This window comes from Pelophylax lessonae (assembly GCF_965119305.1).
Source record: "Pelophylax lessonae genome assembly, chromosome: 3".
In the NCBI taxonomy this organism is placed as follows: domain Eukaryota; kingdom Metazoa; phylum Chordata; class Amphibia; order Anura; family Ranidae; genus Pelophylax; species Pelophylax lessonae.
In genome coordinates this window covers 37,516,741-37,536,848 of record NC_138770.1, presented here as the reverse complement: position 1 = coordinate 37,536,848, position 20,108 = coordinate 37,516,741, and the positions used below count along the sequence as shown (strand labels likewise).

At 45.9% G+C, this 20,108-nt stretch overlaps 2 protein-coding genes across 2 annotated transcripts in view; both read right to left on the bottom strand.

The window, feature by feature from the left end:
- The window catches only part of LOC309550756 (uncharacterized protein), a 137,484-nt gene extending 124,533 nt beyond the window's left edge, over window positions 1–12,951 (bottom strand). The window contains exons 1-2 of the mRNA XM_082251094.1: window positions 12,936–12,951; window positions 12,774–12,826 (exon numbers count right to left, since the gene is read on the bottom strand). The gene's annotated coding sequence lies outside the window, so the exon portion shown is untranslated. The remainder of the gene's footprint in view (window positions 1–12,773; window positions 12,827–12,935) is intronic.
- The window catches only part of LOC309550283 (uncharacterized protein), a 1,519,274-nt gene that overhangs the window by 937,538 nt on the left and 561,628 nt on the right, over window positions 1–20,108 (bottom strand).

The following is a 20,108-nucleotide window of genomic DNA, read 5'->3' as shown; positions in this document are numbered from 1 at the left end:
TTAATGTCTAAACCGCTGGAAACAAAAGTGAGTACACCCCTGAGTGAGAGTGTCCAAATTGGGCCCAAAGTGTCAATATTTTGTGTGGCCACCATTATTTTCCAGCACTGCCTTAACCCTCTTGGGCATGGAGTTCAGAGCTTCACAGGTTGCCACTGGAGTCCTCTTCCACTCCTCCATGACGACATCTGGTGGATGTTAGAGACCTTGTGCTCCTCCACCTTCCATTTGAGGATGCCCCACAGATGCTCAATAGGGGTTTTTTTTCAGGAACACAAAAGTGTGAAAGGAGCCCCCTTTCAATGCACAGAGACCAGCGTGCCCCCTTTCAATGCACAGATCGCCCAACATTGTGGCTTTGGAAACCAACTATAAGGTGCTCACCAGGTGGTACCTGGTCTCTGCCAGGATCTCTTAAAGCGGAGTTCCAGCCATTTACTCACCTGTCCAACGGTCCAGCGATGCGGCCGCCGGAAGCCTCGATCCTCTCCCTCGGCGCCGGCATCACTGCTGTGGGCACCCGGCTGTTACAGTTTGCGGCTTCACAGCCGGGTACCCACTGCGCATGCGCGAGTCGCGCTGCGCGCCGTGATTGGCCGGCAATCTTCTGGGACCTCTGACGTGTCCCAGAAGATTGCAGGGAGGGAGGGGGAGAGGAGAACTTCCGCTCAGGGCGCCGCGGCGCTCCGAGCGGAAGTGGGAGCGGGTACCTGTCAAAACTAGGTACCCGCTCCCCCCCCCAAAAAATGACATGCCAAATGTGGCATGTCGGGGGGTCAGGACTCCCTAAAGCGGAAGTTCCACTTTTGGGTGGAACTCCGCTTTAATCCCCCACAATGCGTTCAAGGCTGTAGTGCACCTGGCACACACGTTCATATTTGGTGGCAATGACCCACAGTGAGTACTTTCTGGATAGATGTATTCCGTATGCTATCGACCCTCTTCGATACATCCTTGACACCTGACCCAACAGTGGCACCTGAACAACAAGCTCTTGACTTTAACCAATCGCCAATTTAAACTCTTACTTACTGTTATCACAGCAGCTAAAAAAACCATTGCAAAAGCATGAAATCCCCCTCATTATGTGTCCTAGAAATTAAACATAAGGGTTTATTTTCTAAATGCAAATCCACTGTGCGCTACAAGTGCACTTGAAAGTGCAGTCGCTATAGATTTGAAGGGGACATGCAAGGAAAAAAAAAACTGCATTTTTGCTTGCACATGATTGGATGATAGAAATTTGCAGAGCTTACCGTCATTTCAGATCGCCCCCCTCAGATCTACAGCGAAACTGCACTTCCAAGTGCACAGTGGAATTTCCCTTTAGTAAACCAACCCCATAGAGACACTCAGGCAATAATTCACTCCAAAATTTAAGCAGTCATACTGGATAAAGCGTCCTCCTACGAAAAACTCTGGAGACCCAGGATCTCCCACTACTTGCTTCCAGACTCTGATGATGCTCTGTTACTACCAAGATGGTAGAATCGGATCTCTTCCCCCTACTGGTTGCACTGGCCTTGGTCCTCTCTAGGGGCACCCTACCTCCCTGACCCCCCTTCTTCATATCCCCCTACCCCTTCCCCCCTGATTTTCCTATACCCCCCTCGTCCTCTTTCTCTCTCCTCTTCTCTAGTTTAACCTACCCGACATTGTCCTTTACTTCTTACTCCTTTAAGCTACTGTGCAGTCCTCCTATATTTGGCCTTGTTATAACGAGACCACAGACTCCCCCCCCCCCCCCCCCCCCACACACACACACACTTTTTTCGGGGACTGTTATGGTAGACTGATTTTTGAATGAACCTACTGTTTATTTCCATAATGTATTATCGGAGGATCACCCCAGAAAAGATGCAGTACTGCATTCCTAACATCATATGCTGAGACTCCTATCCAAACTGTTTGTTGAGAATGTCCTTACCTGATTTATTTGACGTTACTTTATATATCCTATTGGATTGGTACTTTACACCAACCTTCTCTATTTGAGGCCAGCTCTCTTATGCTATGCGTATCTGAAGGTTGTTTGGTACAGCGAGACATTTGCTGACGATATTCTCTGTACTTCCATAACTTGCTTTTTGTGATGTATTTTCCATCGGTAAAAATAGTGCAGTAGAGCATTATGGACACTAGATGGAGACAATGGTTATATGAAATAAAATATGCGAAAAACTTGTCACAGCTGCGCGAATGCTGGTTAACTTCATTCAACTTTTATTTTTAAATAGACCTAGGAGTTTGTGAAATCTTACACCACAAAAAGTACTCAGCCAATGAAAGGTAATGACTCCATTTTTATTTTTCTACTGCTATCAATGGCCAACACGGTACAACACTTCATCCATGTCTTTGGTGATCTCTCATCTCCTTATGAACTGTTTCTTACATGATGAAGATCAGCCATGGAGTATATCTGAGGTGTATATCAGGGTGTGCTTCTTCCCCACATGAGAGCAGTGAAGTCCAGCAACATTCATATAGAAGACATTTCCCACACTCAAGGCACTAATACACCTTGAGGGTTGTGTGGGATCCCTGATGTACAGCAAGACAGAACTTCAATGGGAACAATTCCCTCACTCAGGACAGGAAAGTGGCTTCTCCCCAGTGTGCAATTTCAGATGTTTTTGAAGATGGGACTTATCTGAATAACATTTCCCGCACTCAGGACAGGAATACGGCTTTTCACCTGTGTGCAATCTCTGATGTCTGTAAAGATTGAACTTCCGTGAAAAACATTTCCCGCACTCAGAACAGGAAACTGGCTTCCCCCCCGTGTGAGATCTCTGATGTGTGTAAAGATGGGACTTCCTAGAAAAACATTTTGTGCTCTCAGGACAGGAAAGTGGCTTCTCCCCAGTGTGCAATTTCAGATGTCTTTGAAGATGGGACTTATCTGAATAACATTTCCCGCACTCAGGACAGGAATACGGCTTTTCACCTGTGTGCAATCTCTGATGTCTGTAAAGATTGAACTTCTGTGAAAAACATTTCCCGCACTCAGAACAGGAAACTGGCTTCCCCCCCTTGTGAGATCTCTGATGTTTGTAAAGATGGGACTTCCTAGAAAAACATTTTGCGCTCTCAGGACAGGAAAGTGGCTTCTCCCCAGTGTGCAATTTCAGATGTCTTTGAAGATGGGACTTATCTGAATAACATTTCCCGCACTCAGGACAGGAATACGGCTTTTCACCTGTGTGCAATCTCTGATGTCTGTAAAGATTGGACTTCTGTGAAAAACATTTCCCGCTCTCAGGACAGGAAAGTGGCTTCTCCCCAGTGTGCAATTTCAGATGTCTTTGAAGATGGGACTTATCTGAATAACATTTCCCGCACTCAGGACAGGAATACGGCTTTTCACCTGTGTGCAATCTCTGATGTCTGTAAAGATTGGACTTCTGTGAAAAACATTTCCCGCACTCAGAACAGGAAACTGGCTTCTCCCCCGTGTGAGATCTCTGATGTTTGTAAAGATGGGACTTCCTAGAAAAACATTTTGCGCACTCAGGACAGAAATACGGCTTCTGTCCTGTGTGCAATTTCTGATGTGTGTAAAGATTGGGCTTTTGTGAAAAACATTTCCCACACTCAGGACAGCAATACGGCTTCTCCCCTGTGTGAGACCTTTGATGTGCGACAAGGGTTGATTTTTGTGCAAAACTTTTCCCACACTCAGAGCAGGATAATGCCTTCTCCTCCGTGTGCGATCTCTGATGTCTGTAAAGACCAGACTTCTGTGAAAAAGACTTCCCACACTCAGAACAGCAATGTAGCTTCTCCCCTGTGTGAGACCTTTGATGATTGACAAAATATGTTTTTGTTGCAAAACATTTCCCACACTCAGGACAGGAATACGGCTTTGCCCCTGTGTGCAATTGCTGATGTCTGTAAAGATGGGACTTCCGTAAAAAACATTTCCCACACTCAGAACAGGAAAGTGGCTTCTCCCCCGTGTGCGATTTCTGGTGTGTGTAAAGATGGGAGATCTGTGAAAAACATTTCCCACACTCAGGACAGGAATATGGCTTCTCCCCCGTGTGAGATCTTTTATGCCTATTAACAAGGAATTTAGACTGGAAACCCTTCCCACACTCAGTACAGGAAAACCTTTTATCTGTTGAAAGGACGGCACCGCCCCTCACAGTCTGAGGTTCCTCAGGATAAGAGGAATACGATGGTCCGGCACCGTCCCTCACAGTCTGAGGTTCCTCAGGATAAGAGGAATACGATGGTCCATCTACACTGTGTGGTGCCGGATGGACATTTGAGGTAGCCGGGTTTTCTCCTGGACTATACTGTGTGATGTCCTCATCTTCTACTTTACAGTCTGGAGACAAAGTGAGACAATCCTCTGAGGTTTTCCTCATCTCCCGTCCATCTACTAAAATAGAAATAAAAAGATTATTACTAGACATGAGCAGATTGGTTCCCCTAAACCAGGACTCCGCCCACATAAGGCAGCTTTGTCTCTGAGGATTTTACAATTCCACCCTCAAGGTAAATTTCTTTATTCACTGACCTTGTTCAGAGAGCGAGGAAACAAAAAACTAGATTTTTGTACTTACCGTAAAATCCTTTTCAATGAAGTTCATTGACAGACGCAGCTTCATATCTTCTTAGCTATTGGGTTATGCTCCTCCCATCAGGAATAGGACACTAGGCAGGAAAAAAGGAAAAAGCTTTCACCAAGCCTATGTGGCTGTCCCTGCAGGCATAACCCCACACACTCTGCTACAGCCCTTAGTTTCATTGCAAGCAGTGTTTAGAAGACAACAGCCCATTCCACTCATAATTAGAGGGGCGGAAACTGCGTCTGTCAATGAATTTCAGAGAAAAGGATTTTACGGTAAGTACAAAAATCCAGTTTTCTCTAGCGTTCATTGTGCACTGATGACCAAGTTGCCGCCTTGCAAACTTGCATCACTGGCGCCTGATGGCTTAAAGCCCAGGGGGCACTCAGCGCTCTAGTAGAATGCGCCTTCACTAGGAAAGGAGGAACTTGACCCTTCAGTGAATAATCCTGAACCACCGTCTACCGGATCCATCTGGATATGGTCGCAGCAGACGCAGCCAATCCTTTTCGAGGTCCTTTGGTAAGGACAAAAAGAGAATCTGATTTCCTGAAAGATTCAGTAGCCGCCAGGTAAACCCTAATTGCCCAAATCACATCCAAAGAATGCAAGGCAATTTCCTTGGGATGCTTGGGCTTAGGACAGAGATAAGGCAGCACAATGTCTTCATTCATATGGAAATCAGAAACCACCTTAGGAAGAAATGACTGATTGGGTCGAAGTACCACTTTATCTCTGTGGACGACCAGATAAGGTGAACGGCAAGACAATGCCACCAGTTGAGACACCCTGCGGGCCGAAGTGATGGCCACCAAAAAGGCAACCTTCTGAGATAATGTAAGCAGGGGAATCTCCCTAATGTTCTCAAAAGAAGGTTTTTGAAGAACCGATAGCCCCAAATTCAGATCCCCCAGAGGTAATGGGGATCATCTCGGAGCCGCCAGATGACACACCCCCTGAATAAAAGTGTGAATCAGGGCATGTGTAGCTAAAGGGCGTTGGAAAAACACAGCCAAAGCCGACACTTGGCCTTTGATAGTGCCCAAAGCCAAACGCTGTTCAACCCTTTTTGAAGAAAAATCAAAACCCTAGCTACCGAAAACAAGCGAGGGTGCACTTTCAATGATTCACACCGTGAAATGTACGATTTCCTCATACGATGGTAGGTCTTCCTGGAAGTAGACTTCCTGGCCTTCAAAAGTGTAGGAAATCAGAGTCAGAAAGACCTCTATCCTTTAACCACTTAAGCCCCGGAGGATTTGGCTGCTCAAAGCCCAGGCCCTATTTTGCGATTCGGCACTGCGTGACTTTAATGGACAATTGCGTGGTCGTGTGACGCTGTACCGAAATAAAATTGACATCCTTCGTTTTCCCCACAAACAGAGCTTTCTTTTGGTGGTATTTGATCACCTGTGTGATTTTTTATTTTTTGCGCTATAAACAAAAAAAGAGCGACAATTTTGAAAAAATAACAATATTTTTCAAATTTTTTTATATGAAATTCTCAAAAAAAAAAAAGTAAAAATCAAAATTTTTTAACATTTTACGCCAATTTATTTTCTGCTACATATTTTTGGTAAAAAAAAAAAAAATCGCAATAAGCGTATTTTGATTGGTTTGCGCAAAAGTTATTGCGTTTACTAACTACGGGAAAGATTTATGTCATTTTTATTGTGTTTTTTTTAACTAGTAATGGCGGCGATCTGCGATTTTGCGGGACTGCGACATTGCGGCGGACAGATCGGACCCCTGACTGACATTTTTGACACTTTTGGGAGTACCAGTGACATTACTACAGTAATCAGTGCTATAAATATGCACTGCTACTGTAAAAATGACACTGGCAGGGAAGGGGTTAATTTTACTGGTGATCAAGGGGTTAAGTATGTCCCTAGGGGCGTGATTCTAACTGTGGGGGGCGTGGCTTGTAATGTAATCACAGAGACATACGATCCTACATAGCAGTATCACAAAGCCTCTGTGATTACTTTAGTGAGTATGACAGACACTGTGTTTACATCAGCCGTCTGTCTTTCTCCTTCTCCTGTGGGAGATCGCGAGTGACCGGCGGCCATCGGAGCTGCCGCTCACATGCGCTGGCTCCCCAAGGAACGAGCGACGTAGGTCTACGTTGCTTTGCCTGTAAGCAGCTGAGTGCTGCAGTAAATAGACTTTAGGCGGTCAGCAAGTGGTTAATACCTGGCTTTCAACAGCCACGCCGTTAAACCCAGCGACTGTAAAGAATGATGGAAGATCGGCCCTTGAGACAGCAGATCTTCCCTGAGAGGAAACCTCCAAGGAGCATCCGGGACCAACCTTACCAGGTCTGCATACCAAGACCGGCGGGGCCAGTCTGGGGCCACTAAAATGACCGAAATCCCTTCCAACTCTATTCTGTGCAGCAGCTTTGGCAGGAATTTCAACGAAAGGAATGCATAGATCAGCCGATACTGACCCCCAAGGAGCCACCAGTGCGTCTGTGACGTTGGCCAGAGGATCCCTTGACCTGACCACAAACCTCTGAGCCTTCTTGTTGAGTCGAGAAGCAAACAGGTCGACATTGGGTGTCCCCCAACGGACACACATGAGGTGAAACACCTCCGGGTGCTGGGACCACTCCCCCTGATCAAAAACCTGACGACTTCAGGTAATCCACCTGCCTGCTCTCCACCCCAGGGATGTGCACAGCAGAAAAAGCTGGGACAAACTTCTCCACCCAATCCAGACTCTCGGCCACCTCCCGGGCCGCCAAGACACTCTTGGTGCCCCCTTGATGATGGACGTACGCCATGGCAATGGCATTATCCGATTGAATCCGGACTGGGCAACCTTGCAGACGAGCCGTCCAATGACTCAGGCAAAACTTTTTTGCTCTGGGCTCCAAGATATTTATTGGCAGCTTGGACTTTTCCACCATCCAGGACCACAGAAGAGCAGACTTGGTGTTGCGACCCAAACGAATCAAAGTATCCAAGGATTGTGGATACTTGTTCCATTTTACGAGAATCTCTTTTTGTAAGGGTCTCGTGTGGAACTGAGCATTCGGAACCACCTCAAAGTTTGATACCATCAGACCCAAGGCCCCCATGCAAGTCCGCAGAGAATACTCCGCCTGCAATTTTTGCAACTTGTCCAAGGGAAGAAAGACCCTCGCTAAAGCGGAATCCAGAGTCAGGCCCAGATAATCCAGTCTCATTGAAGGTATCAGGGCAGACTTTTAGATGTTCAAACCGAACTCTTGCAGAGTTTGGACAGTGGCAGTCAAATCACCAAACAGGGCTGAGAGGGAGTCCGCCCTCAATAGGAGATCATCCAGGTACACCGGTACCGAAATCCCCCATTGGCGCAGTAATGCCAACACTGGAGCCAGCACCTTGGTAAAGACCCTAGGGGCGGAGGCGAGACTAAAGGGTAATGCTGCAAATTGATAATGCTCCTCTCCTATAGTGAAGCGGAGAAAACGCTGGTGTCCAATGTAGATAGGGATGTGTAGATATACGTCCTTGATATCTATGGAGGCCAAAAAGTCTTCCTGGTGTAGGGATGCCACTACCGTGCGAATGGACTCCATTTGAAACCTCTGTAACTGCACAAAGCGATTCAAAGCCGTGAGGTACAGGATTGGACGCACTTTGCTTTCCTTCCTGGGCACAGTAAACAGGTTTGAATAAAACCCTTGAAAATGTTCCTGAGAGGGAACCGGCACAATCACTCTTTGTGACAGCAGATCTTGGACCGCCTCTCGGAGATCCCTTAAACGGTCTGGAGATAGGCACAGATTGGACGGGAAGAACCTGTCCGACGGTCGAGACCGGAATTCGATCTTGTACACGGATCGGATCAGTTTGAACCCCCAGAAGTCCTGAATGGCTTTCCTTTTTCTTGCAACCCAAAGGTACGAAAAAGCCACCTATGAGCAGTAAAAGAAGGCCCCCGTCTAGCACATGGCACCTTGCCCTTAGAGGATTGAGGGAGAAGAGTACTCTTCCCACCCGTAAGGCCTTTGATCAACTCATCCAGGGAGGATCCAAACAACCTCTCCCCTGTAAAGGGAAGGTCAGAAAGAGCCATTTTGGAAGCTTGGTCCGCAGACCAGCTTTTTAGCCACACCTTGCGTCTAATAGCAATCCCTACTGCGGACACTCTGGCTACCAGTGGAGCCGCATCCAGCGACGCATTGCATATATACAGAAGGGCTTGAGCCATTTGATCCAAGAGCTCAATCAGCTCCAGGGAGAGCTGTTCCGTTTCCAAGACACCTTTTAGCAACTTAACCCATTCAGTGACGGTCTGCGACACCAGGGTGGTCACAAAAATTGGTTTCAATATGGAGCTGGCTATCACATGTAAATGGTGGGACAGAGACTCCATCTATCAACGGGGTCCGTAAAGGCCGGGGATTCTTCCACCGGGACCACAGTAGACTTATTCAGTCTGGAAACAGGATGATCCACCTTTGGTGGTACGGTCCACCGCGTGGACACCTTATCCACGAAGGGATAATAGCGTGTAAAATGCTTGGGCACCACTAACATGTGCTTAATGCGCCCCCACTGCTCATTGACAATATTGTCAAAAAGTTTCAGACAGGGGAACACTTTGCCCAAATTCTGGGATTTGCGGGTGCCAAACGACACCTGCGTTACTGACACTGTAGACTCATCCGCCATTTTTAAAGTTTGCGATGCAATGCGCTTTCCCCGCGCTGCGGCTGATGAGGACAGGTCCTCTTCGCCATCAGAATGTGATGACACAGAGCCACCAGGGTGGGGTGTGTCTGCGGCAGCCATATCTGCCTCCGAACCTGAAGATACAAGAGGGGGGGGAAGGCAAAAGGCGCTTATGGCTAGTGTTACTTTTTAACACTAAATCCACTTTTGACACTAGGCTTTCCATAACTGCTGTAAGAGCTGACAGGGGCTGCGACCAGAAGGTTCCGCAGTCGCACTGAGGGGGTCTGTAGGTGAAATTTTGTCCTGGGACTCAATTTTCCCTAATTTTAAACAGATGTAGTGTCTATTTTAAAAAGTCGCAAAAACGCGTTTGCAGCGCTGCACTGGTGGTACAGCAAGTCTGTTGTGTGTGTGAGGAAACCCACAAGAGACCCCAAAAAAACATTACCAACCCGATTAGGAGGCATGCAGGAACGATCTGTACAGCAGAAAGAACAATCTGACACAGGAAGTGAAAGCACCTGGGTCATGCCTAGAGTTTCTGATGCCTTGCCTATGCTGTCCAGCACCGTGGACCAAAAGAAAATGGCTGCCCCATGCATTCCTATGGGGAAGATTTAGAAAATGGCTGCCCATACATTACAATGAGGGATTCTGACATTAATGCGAGCAAGTCTACAGCAAAATGGCGGCCCCCACGGCATGCCATGCGGTCTCCAGGACCACCAGGGGGGTCACAGACAAAAGGCATCAGATGGTCCCCAGGAGGGGACCCCACCAGAAAAAAAACGCCCCCCCGCAGAACCCCCTCAGTGGCCAATATATCCGCCCCCTAAAGGTAGGAACCTGTATGAGAGGGGGGGGAGCCTTTGTCGTGGTGAGGCCAAGTTCTGGACTGTAACCTGGTCACGCTCGCTGGCCAGGCTGGGAGACCTTAAGGATGTAGAATATTCAGTTCGAAACCCAGCCAGCTGGTGCTTGTAGCTCTCCAGGAACTCTACTTAAAGAATAAATTACAAAAAAAGGTTCCCATAAAATAACAGCTAATAGGTGTGGTGAAAGCTTTTCCTGCCTTAGTGTCCTATTCCTGATGGGAGGAGCATAACCCAATGGCTAAGAAGCTATGCAGCTGCGTCTGTCAATGAACAATAGAGAAAAAACTGTCTTTCATAGGATGAGTGTCCCCACCCCCTATCACTCATTGCCATCATCCCAACTCAAGAAGTCCTGCACTTCCTTATTTAGTCCATGATTTATTCATGAATAACAGCGGGCTGAGTCCACCAGAGGTCAGAGAGTGAGGAAGAAAAACATATCCCCAAACAACTTACAATACAGCTCAGATTTCGAAAATGTTAAAAAGTTAAAAGTTAGATATGGCCAAATAGTATCCATCCACAGGATGTTACAGGCATCCCCTTGTACGTTGTCTGCCACTCCGCCCGATGAGAGATGCCTCTACTTCCAGCACGCTAATGTGACGCTGGGAGCGCATTATGGGCTGTTTGTTGGAATTTCTGACGCTGTTGCACATACCGTTATCTACCAAAACTCTCAAGCCCATCTACTCCTGGGTGTGATGTGTGCGAGCCCTGATCGCCCAGTTTACGCTCCCTCAGCTCCCAGGATGGATACTATCTGCTCATATCCAACTTTCAGCACCACATTTTGGAAATCTGAGCTGTATTATACGCATCATATGTCTGCTCCTGAAGAAGTAGAAAATTGGTCCAAGAAACGCGTTGAGCCTGCTTGATGCAGTTATCATACTATTAAGCGTTTCACAAATCTAATCATTCTATGGAATTGTGCAATGTTGGTTTCTATACAACCTGTACTTGGGGTCTACATTTCAGCCTTTTCATATTTTGCAACATGTTATGTTTTTTACATGTATTTCCATGCAACAATAAATGTGGCACTGCGTATCAATTTTACCAGTTGTGTCTTACATCTCATTCAAAGTCCCAACCTTCTCCTTTTTAGATTTCAAAAGGGATGGAGGCACATGGTTCGTACAATCATGTGCTTCATTCAAAGTCCCACATTCCTTCTTCTACATACTACATATTATGTTATATATAGCAGTGCGTAGATGGAGGGTAGACAAAAGAAGGAAGGACCAAGTTATGTAGAGCATATTGTATAAGATATAACAGATAGGACTATATAGTATCAGAATGCAATGCAATGTACAACATAGAGTATATAGTGCAGGGGTCAGGAGTGTGTAATGTACAGCATAGAGTATATAGTGCAGGGATCAGGAGTATGTAATGTACAGAATACAGTATATGGTGCAGGGGTCAGGAGAATGTAATGTACAGCATAGAGTATATAGTGCAGGGGTCAGGAGTATGTAATGTACAAAATACAGTATATGGTGCAGGGGTCAGGAGAATGTAATGTACAGCATAGAGTATATAGTGCAGGGGTCAGGAGTATGTAATGTACAGCATAGAGTATATAGTGCAGGGGTCAGGAGTATGTAATGTACAGCATAGAGTATATAGTACAGGGGTCAGGAGAATGTAATGTACAGCATAGAGTATATAGTTCAGGGGTCAGGAGTATGTAATGTACAGCATAGAGTATATAGTACAGGGGTCAGGAGAATGTAATGTACAGCATAGAGTATATAGTTCAGGGGTCAGGAGTATGTAATGTACAGCATAGAGTATATAGTACAGGGGTCAGGAGTATGTAATGTACAGCATAGAATATATAGTGCAGGGGTCAAGTGTATGTAATGTACAGCATAGAGTATATAATGCAGGGGTCAGGAGTATGTAATGTACAGCATAGAATATATAGTGCAGGGGTCAGGTGTATGTAATGTACAGCAAAGAGTATATAGTACAGGGGTCAAGAGTATGTAACGTACAGTATAAATGATACAGTGTAAGGGTCAGGATTCATAATATTGGTATTCAGTAATCAGTGGAAGCTTAAGTGTTTCCTTGAGACAAGTTGCAGAGGTCCCACACTGCTGCCTCCCATCTCCTGAGACTGCACTCAGTGACTTGGGTCTGAGACTATACAGACATATCCCTCCACCCGGCACAGCCAGCTAATAACAGAGCAAGTAACCCCGGGGGAATTGTTCTGTCAGAGATCTTACTAGACCTGGGCATGAGGAGGAAGACCAGGAGCACATACCTAGGTCTTGTAACGCCTATGGGGAAAATCAACATTTTTCTGCCAGCTGAACCCCAGAATCTCATAAATCCAGTCTAGATACATAAATTGTGTCTGCAGCACAGAGAAGGAAGATTATCTGAGAGAAATACAGGAATACAGGACGGCGAACAGAACACAGCTCAGGAAATTGACCAGGGTATTACTGGCTGATATCTCCCAGTCCTTACCCTATTCTGGACCAATCAGTGAGCAGTATGGGTGGAGGAATGTATTTAGTGTTAATAACCCACCTGTGCTGATCTCTGTAGGAGTGTCCTTCTCTATAAATGTCCCCGTTATTCCATCCTCCTCCATAGACTGCTGATCATCTCTCACATACCTCTCTTCTTCTTCTGCTTTAACCTCAAATTCTATATCGATTGGATCTCCACTCTAAATCAAGAAAATTAGAGAAAATATAATCTGTAAACTATAAGCTCACATAAGAAAATCCACACATAATCTCTACGCGTCAGTTTTCTAGATGTTCCGTCCCACCAACCTTGTAACAGTGAGGGATGGTGTGATCTTCCCGGGAATACAGAGGACGGGGACATCTCTCTGGTGGGTTCCTGGTATTAGGTGACTTTATCATATCCTTGTGTCCTTCTGAAAACTCCTCCATCACTCCATACTCCTCATCCTCCTCTTTATACTCTTCTTTAACATCAATATTATCCTCCCCAGGGTTTCCACTCTGAATATATAATAAAACATTAATTGTAACAAACATGCTGTGTATAAATCAGAACTTCCAATAATTGTCACTCATCTACCTGATGATGGTGAGGGATGGTGTGACCTTCCTGTGTGGAATCCCGGGAATACAGAGGACGGGGACATCTCTCTGGTGGCTTTCTGTAGCTGGATGACTCCTCCATGGTGTCCTGGTACAGATCTTTGTGTTCTTTTAGAAACTCTGACTCCTCCATCACCCCATCCTCATCATCCTCCTCTTTTATCTCTTCTTTAACTTCAACTTTAGAATCTCTCAGGATTCCACTCTGAATATATAATAAAAATGACATGAATTGTAACAATGCAGATAATGTACAGATCCTAATGATACTATCAGTGATTGTTCCTCATCTACCTGATGATGGTGAGGGATGGTGTGACCTTCCTGTGTGGAATCCCGGGAATACAGAGGACGGGGACATCTCTCTGGTGGGTTCCCATTACTGGATCCATCTGTAGAAAAGCATGTAGTGCATTTTTACCCCGATTTTGCTGCAATTAGCGGTTTGCATTTTTAAATCTGGCCAAGAACAAATTTTCCCCAAAAAAACATAAAGAACGCAAATCGCAGCAAAATCGCTGTTTAATCATTGTATAGAAAAAACGCGGGAAGCACAGCAAAAAGCACTGCAGAAACGCTCAAAAGCAACATGCATAGATTCTGAATTGAGCCTTACAATAAAGTCTCCTCTTACCCGGTGATGTGAGGGGCGGCTGATTGTCTATCATGACGTCCTTGTAGAGATCCTTGTGTGCTTCTAAATACTCCCACTCCTCCATGGAGAAATAGACAGTGACATCCTGACACCTTATAGGAACCTGACACACACAATGATAGTCACCATCCAGACACATCCCTTGTCTGTTACTGGATAATGTCCCAGAATTCCCAGCACCACTCACCTCTCCTCGATGATCTCTATGGTGACTTCTAGAACCTTCTTTTTATGTCTCTATTCTATCAGAGATGGAGGTGGAGGCAATGTGATGGTCATATGATCTCCAGACTTCACAGGAGGAAAACTCTAGATCTGAACACAAATAGTAAAATCAAATGAAATTCCCAGAATCCTCCTCGCCTCTCCGGTCAGGTCTGTGCTTTATTAATAGAGATAAGAGTGAGGTCATGTGACCTCCCAGAATCCTCCTCACCTCTCCGGTCAGGTCTGTGTTTTATTAATAGAGATAAGAGTGAGGTCATGTGACCTCCCAGAATCCTCCTCACCTCTCCGGTCAGGTCTGTGTTTTATTAATAGAGATAAGATTGAGGTCATGGGACCTCCCAGAATCCTCCTCACCTCTCCGGTCAGTTCTCTATTAAAGCCTCACTTCAGACTGAGGTATAATTTACCTACAAAGGACCCCCACACTCCTCAGTTTAAAAGCTTGTTGCAGGCATTCTGACATCATTACATACAACGCAGGACCAACAGTCCCACTTTGCTAGTGAGGATGCTAAGGGTCCGCCCACATCCTAAGATCCTCAGTAAAATAAAGAGCCAGATGGAGGGATAGTGGGAGGAGGAGCTGTGAGGTCAGTATGATGTCATAGGACATATTGACTCTGAATGGATGGACATATTGGTGGGGAGATGTGAGGGGCCCTCTATATGAGGCTCCGGTGCAACCCAAATATATGTTCCTGGGAGCGTCCTACTTCTCCTAAACTGAAGAGTAAACTTTGACCTTTTCCATACAGAGATCTGTCAGGAATATGTGAAAGTAATCTCTCATGTGATCAGGTGATGTGCGGAGGAACGGAGTGTAAATAGCAGACAATTTTCTCCAGAGCTCCTAATGGTGAGAATGGATTTTGCTGCATGCTGGTGCCAAGTTTCCTCCCCCCAGGGTCACTGCAGGTGTGGAGAAAAGCTGTGTAAGAGGATATGGAGGAGAGATGATGAGGAGATGAGGAGATCCAGGAATCAGGATAAAGGTCAGGACAAGCAACAGACGAGCGCATCCAAGAGATGAAGCCGGGGTCACTACACAGAAAATCAATCCAAGGAAACAACAGGCAGGACGAGGAATAGCAAGAAGGAGCTCAGAGACAAATGAGAACATTGCTCAGCCAATGGGAGATTATCTCAGCATGACTTAAATAATGAAGGAGATGAGGGGGAGGGGAGGAAGTCACTTAAGGTGACCATAGATACATGGAAATTCAGCTGGTTCAGCAGGGATCGGTCACATTTCCATCCATGTGTGGTCACTGCCGGATAAAAGTCACGCGCTGCAGCCAATAGCTTCATCCCTGATCTGTGTATTCTGAGAGCGGAGGAGCGCCCCCATTGTCAAAATACAATGGTGCAGCGGGGAGGATTCCCCCACCCCCCTCCAATGTGTGGATGGGGAAATCACTTAATTTTTTTTCGCTCAGTCCTCTGTCTGAACGATAAAACTGAACCATGTATGACCAGCTTTGGAAGTAAGATATATTAATCATCAATTGATCCCCCTGAAGGGGTTAATCAAGGTATTACCTCCTCTGCCGCTAGATCCTGCATGTCTTATTTCTGCGTCCCATCAAATGGAACTTCCTGTCTGTAACTGACATCACTTCCTGTCTGTATTCCATAGAGACTTCCTGTCTGTCTTCCATAGAGACTTCCTGTTTGGGTAGAAGTGAGATCACCACCTTGTGGAGCTCAGAGGAACTGCAGCCCTGAGAACCGTCTGGTAGTGTAAACACGGCCTTGTGCTGTGTGTGTATGTACTGTATATCCTTCCCCTTTCTCTCCTCCCTGAGTGTGTATATGAAGAGGCGGAGCTCCTGCTGGAACAGCGGTCGGAGGAGGAAGCCGAGTCTAGGAGGGAGACTGACAGAAAGCGCAGCCGACTTGCAGGAGTGAGCAAGGAGGATCCAGTTCACATCTATCCACACAGGAAGTCTCTATGGAATACAGACAGGAAGTGATGTCAGATAGAGACAGGACATTCCATTTGGTAAGAAATAGAGAGAAGACAATGCAGGAATTGGCGGCAGAGGAGGTAATACCTAGATTAACCCCTTCAGGGGGATCAGTTGATGAATAATATATCTTGCGTCCAAAGCTGGCCATACATGGTTCAGTTTTATCGTTCAGCCAGCGGGCTAAGTAAAAAAACTGAAGCGATTCCCCCATCCACACATTGGAGGGGGATGGGGGAGTCCTCCCCGCTGCACTATTGTATTCTGACAATAGGGGGCGCTCCTCCACTCTCAGAATACACAGATCAGTGATGAAGCTATTGGCTGCAGTCCCTGATGGAGTGACTTTTATCCGGCAGTGACCACACATGGATGGAAATGTAACTGATCCCTGCTGAACCAGCTGAATTTCCATGTATCTATGGTCACCTTAAGTGACTTTCTCCCCACCCCCTAATCTCCTTAATTATGTAAATATAGCAGTTTTTGCAGGTCTTGTGCCTGATGTGGGTCTGCCATTGTTACCGGTGACACCTCCAACACATTTGAGTTGTCAACCCAGGTGTGAGAACTGAGACCATTCCAGCATCTTTGGTTTGTTTTGTTTTATTGTATTTAGGGGATGGGAGAAGGGAATGAGTGGGATACTCCTCTGGCTCAACTAGGTTTAACCGGGACACTTAAAGAAAAATGCCCACTGGCGCTGTCTTGACGCCAGCTGAATGCCGACCAGCACTGCCTGACGCTTAAAGATACTGTGATACTGAAATTGTGCTGGAACCTCGACTTTAACTTGAGTGTTAACTCAGAAGATCCAGGACTGTAGAATACTTGACTCCTGACACTACTTTAGCTCAAAAGTCACTGAACAGCTCTCTCCAGCCCTGCACTGGCTGAGGTAGCTCCTTGTAAATACTTGTGCTGCTGCAACTCTTAACTTTGTACACTTCACACTGTACACTGACTCTTCAGGGCCCAAACTACAGGCACCCGCTTTAACAGTTCAGGGTCCTCTACCTGGGTACCCTCTCTAATAATTCAGGGTCCTCTGACTAGGTACCCCCTCTAACACTTCAGGGTCCTCTGACCAGGCACGCCCTTTAACAGCTAGCTGACTCCTGGATCCCTAGAACCTTCTCTGGAGTGGTCCTCTCTGACGCTAGGCAGACCCCCAGGGGCAGTCCACAGTACTCACAACCTTTGTAGGCTTTCCTGGAACTGGACCCCTCTCTCTCTCCGCTGGTTCTCGGCACACTGGATCCTTTCTTCAGCTCAGCTCAGCATTCTCTGGATTCTCGGGCAGCCACCTGAGACACCCGATCCTTCTGACAGGAGGAGAGACAGCCGTACTCTCCCTCCTGGGACTCTGCTTCCCACCAAAGACGCTGGGTAGTGCACTCCCCTCAAACTTATACCCACTCCCAGAATCCTCTGCGGCAGAATCTGCCTTCTGGGGTAGATACAGGTTTGAATGTGTCTCTGATTGGGTTTCCTCCACTGCCGAATGAGAAGCCTCTCACAGAGCCAGTGGGGAGACTCCCTCTCAGCAGACACACTTGGGAGCCATGACATCTCAGCTGAAATCATGGCCCTGCTGTTAGGCAGCCAAGCCCCACTATACTTTACCTAGCACCTAGCTTGTAGGGTGCTACATCAGTCATGCTGAGATAATCTCCCATTGGCTGAGCAATATTCTCATTTGTCTCTGAGCTCCTTCTTGCTATTCCTCATCCTGCCTGTTGTTTCCTTGGATTGATTTTCTGTGTAGTGACCCCGGCTTCATCTCTTGGATGCGCTCGTCTGTTGCTTGTCCTGACCTTTATCCTGATTCCTGGATCTCTTCCTCATCTCTCCTCCATATCCTCTTGCACAGCTTTTCTCCACACCTGCAGTGACTCCGGGGGGTGAAAACTTGGCACCAGCATGCAGCTAAATCCATCCCCACCATTAGGAGTTCTGGAGAAAATTGTCTGCTATTTACACTCCTTTCCTCTGCACGTCACCTGCTCACATGAGAGCTTAATATCACAGATCTCTGACAGATTTCTGTATGGTAAAGGTCAAAGTTCACTCTTCAGTTTAGTAGAGGTAGGACGCACCCAGGAACAATGCTTGGGTTTGCTCGGGTGCCTCATATAGATGGCCCCTCAATTCTTGTCCCTACATCCAAAGTCTATATGTCCTATGACATCACACTGACCTCCCTCTTAACTGTTTATTTTTTCTGATGCTCTTAGCATGTGAGCGGACCCTTGGCATCCTCACTAGCAAAGTGGGACTGGTGGTCCTGTGTTGTATGTAATGATGTCAGAATGCCTGCAACAAGCTTTAAACCTGCAGAGTTTGGGGGGTCCTGTGTGGGTAAATGATACCTCAGTCTGAATTGGGGCTTTAATAAAATGGAAACCTGAATGGTGAGGTGAGGAGGATTCAGGGAATATCATTTGATTTTACTATTTGTGTTCAGATCTAGAGTTTTCATCCTGTGAATTCTGGTGATCATATGACCATCACATTGCCTTCACCTCATAGAATAGAGAAATGCAGCCATGTCTGAAACTGCAGCTGCGGTGACCGTGAGCAGTACCTTGCTAGATTCCGGTTATAACATTCCAGGCATTCCAGGCATTCCTGCTATCCCTGCTATTCCTGTTATTCCTGCAATTCCTACCAATTCTGCTACTGAAATTGCTACTGAAACTTCCATTGAAACTGCCATAGAAACTGCTAATGAAACTGAAACTGATATTGCAACTGCAAACACCTTGACACAGCACACAGAGACTCCAGTGATTCCATTAACCCCATTGACTCCATTGACTTTGCATGTGGACGAGGAGCTACGTGCTTTGCTAAGCTCGCTACCTAGTAAAAAAGATATGGAGGAGATGGTGCAGCGCATTGAGGTGGCTCACAGGCAAGAGGTGCAGGTGATACGAAAGGAAGTACAGAGGCTGACAGATCGGGTCACAGAGGGAGAAGTGACTGTTATGGCAGTGGATGAGAGGTTATCTAAACTTGAAACTTCACTTGAAACATCAATATCAGCAGCATGTACAGCAAAAGCACATACAGAGTATACCGATATATGTCTAGCATTACAATTACAGATGGAAGACATGGAAGACAGAAGCAGGCGAAGTAATATACGCCTGCGGGGGCTCCCAGAGGCAACAGAAAAAGAGGACTTGAATTATATTTTTATGGAGATTATAGTAAAGCTTTTGGGAGAAGCGATGCCTCAAAACCTAGAGTTTGATAGAATCTACAGGGCACCTGGCCCAAAATCTAGAGACCCTAAAAGACCTAGGGATGTTATCTGTCGATTCCATAAGTTTCAGCATAAGGAATTAGTAATACGGAAGGCCTGGGAGGCAGAAAATATTGACTTTAAAGGAACAAACTTAAAAGTATTACCTGACATATCCAAGGCTACTCTATCACGGAGAGCCCTACTACGGCCAATTTTAGACCTAGCAAAGAGTAAAGGGGTGTCATATAGATGGGGGTACCCCATCTCAGTGAGTTTGCGTAAGGGCTCCAATTTCTTCAATTTGAAAACGCCGGCAGATCTGAAATCGTGTTTTATTTTTTTGGAAACTGACCCTGTTGAGGTGCTGAACTGGCTCCGGTTAACCAAGCGTCCAGATGGACTGGTTGGTAGACAGAGGCAGCAAGTATCATGGCAGAGTGGGCCACAACACATAAATGGATCCCCAGATACCCCAGTTTTGAAATTCTAGGAGGATCCTGGTGGCACTGTGAAAAAAAAAATTAAGACGTTCAGGAGATGACCCATATGATTATTATAAATTATGAATTATGAACTATAAAAAATCGATATGAATTATTATGAATTATTATTTATTAGTTAATTATTATTAATCAGTATTAATCAGTATTAATTAGAAAGCATTAATTAATACTATATTGAATAATGATATTAGAGTAAACATTTTGCTTCAATTACATATACTAGAATGTTTGAAAGGGAATACTGATTGTTCTATTATTGTCCCAATAACA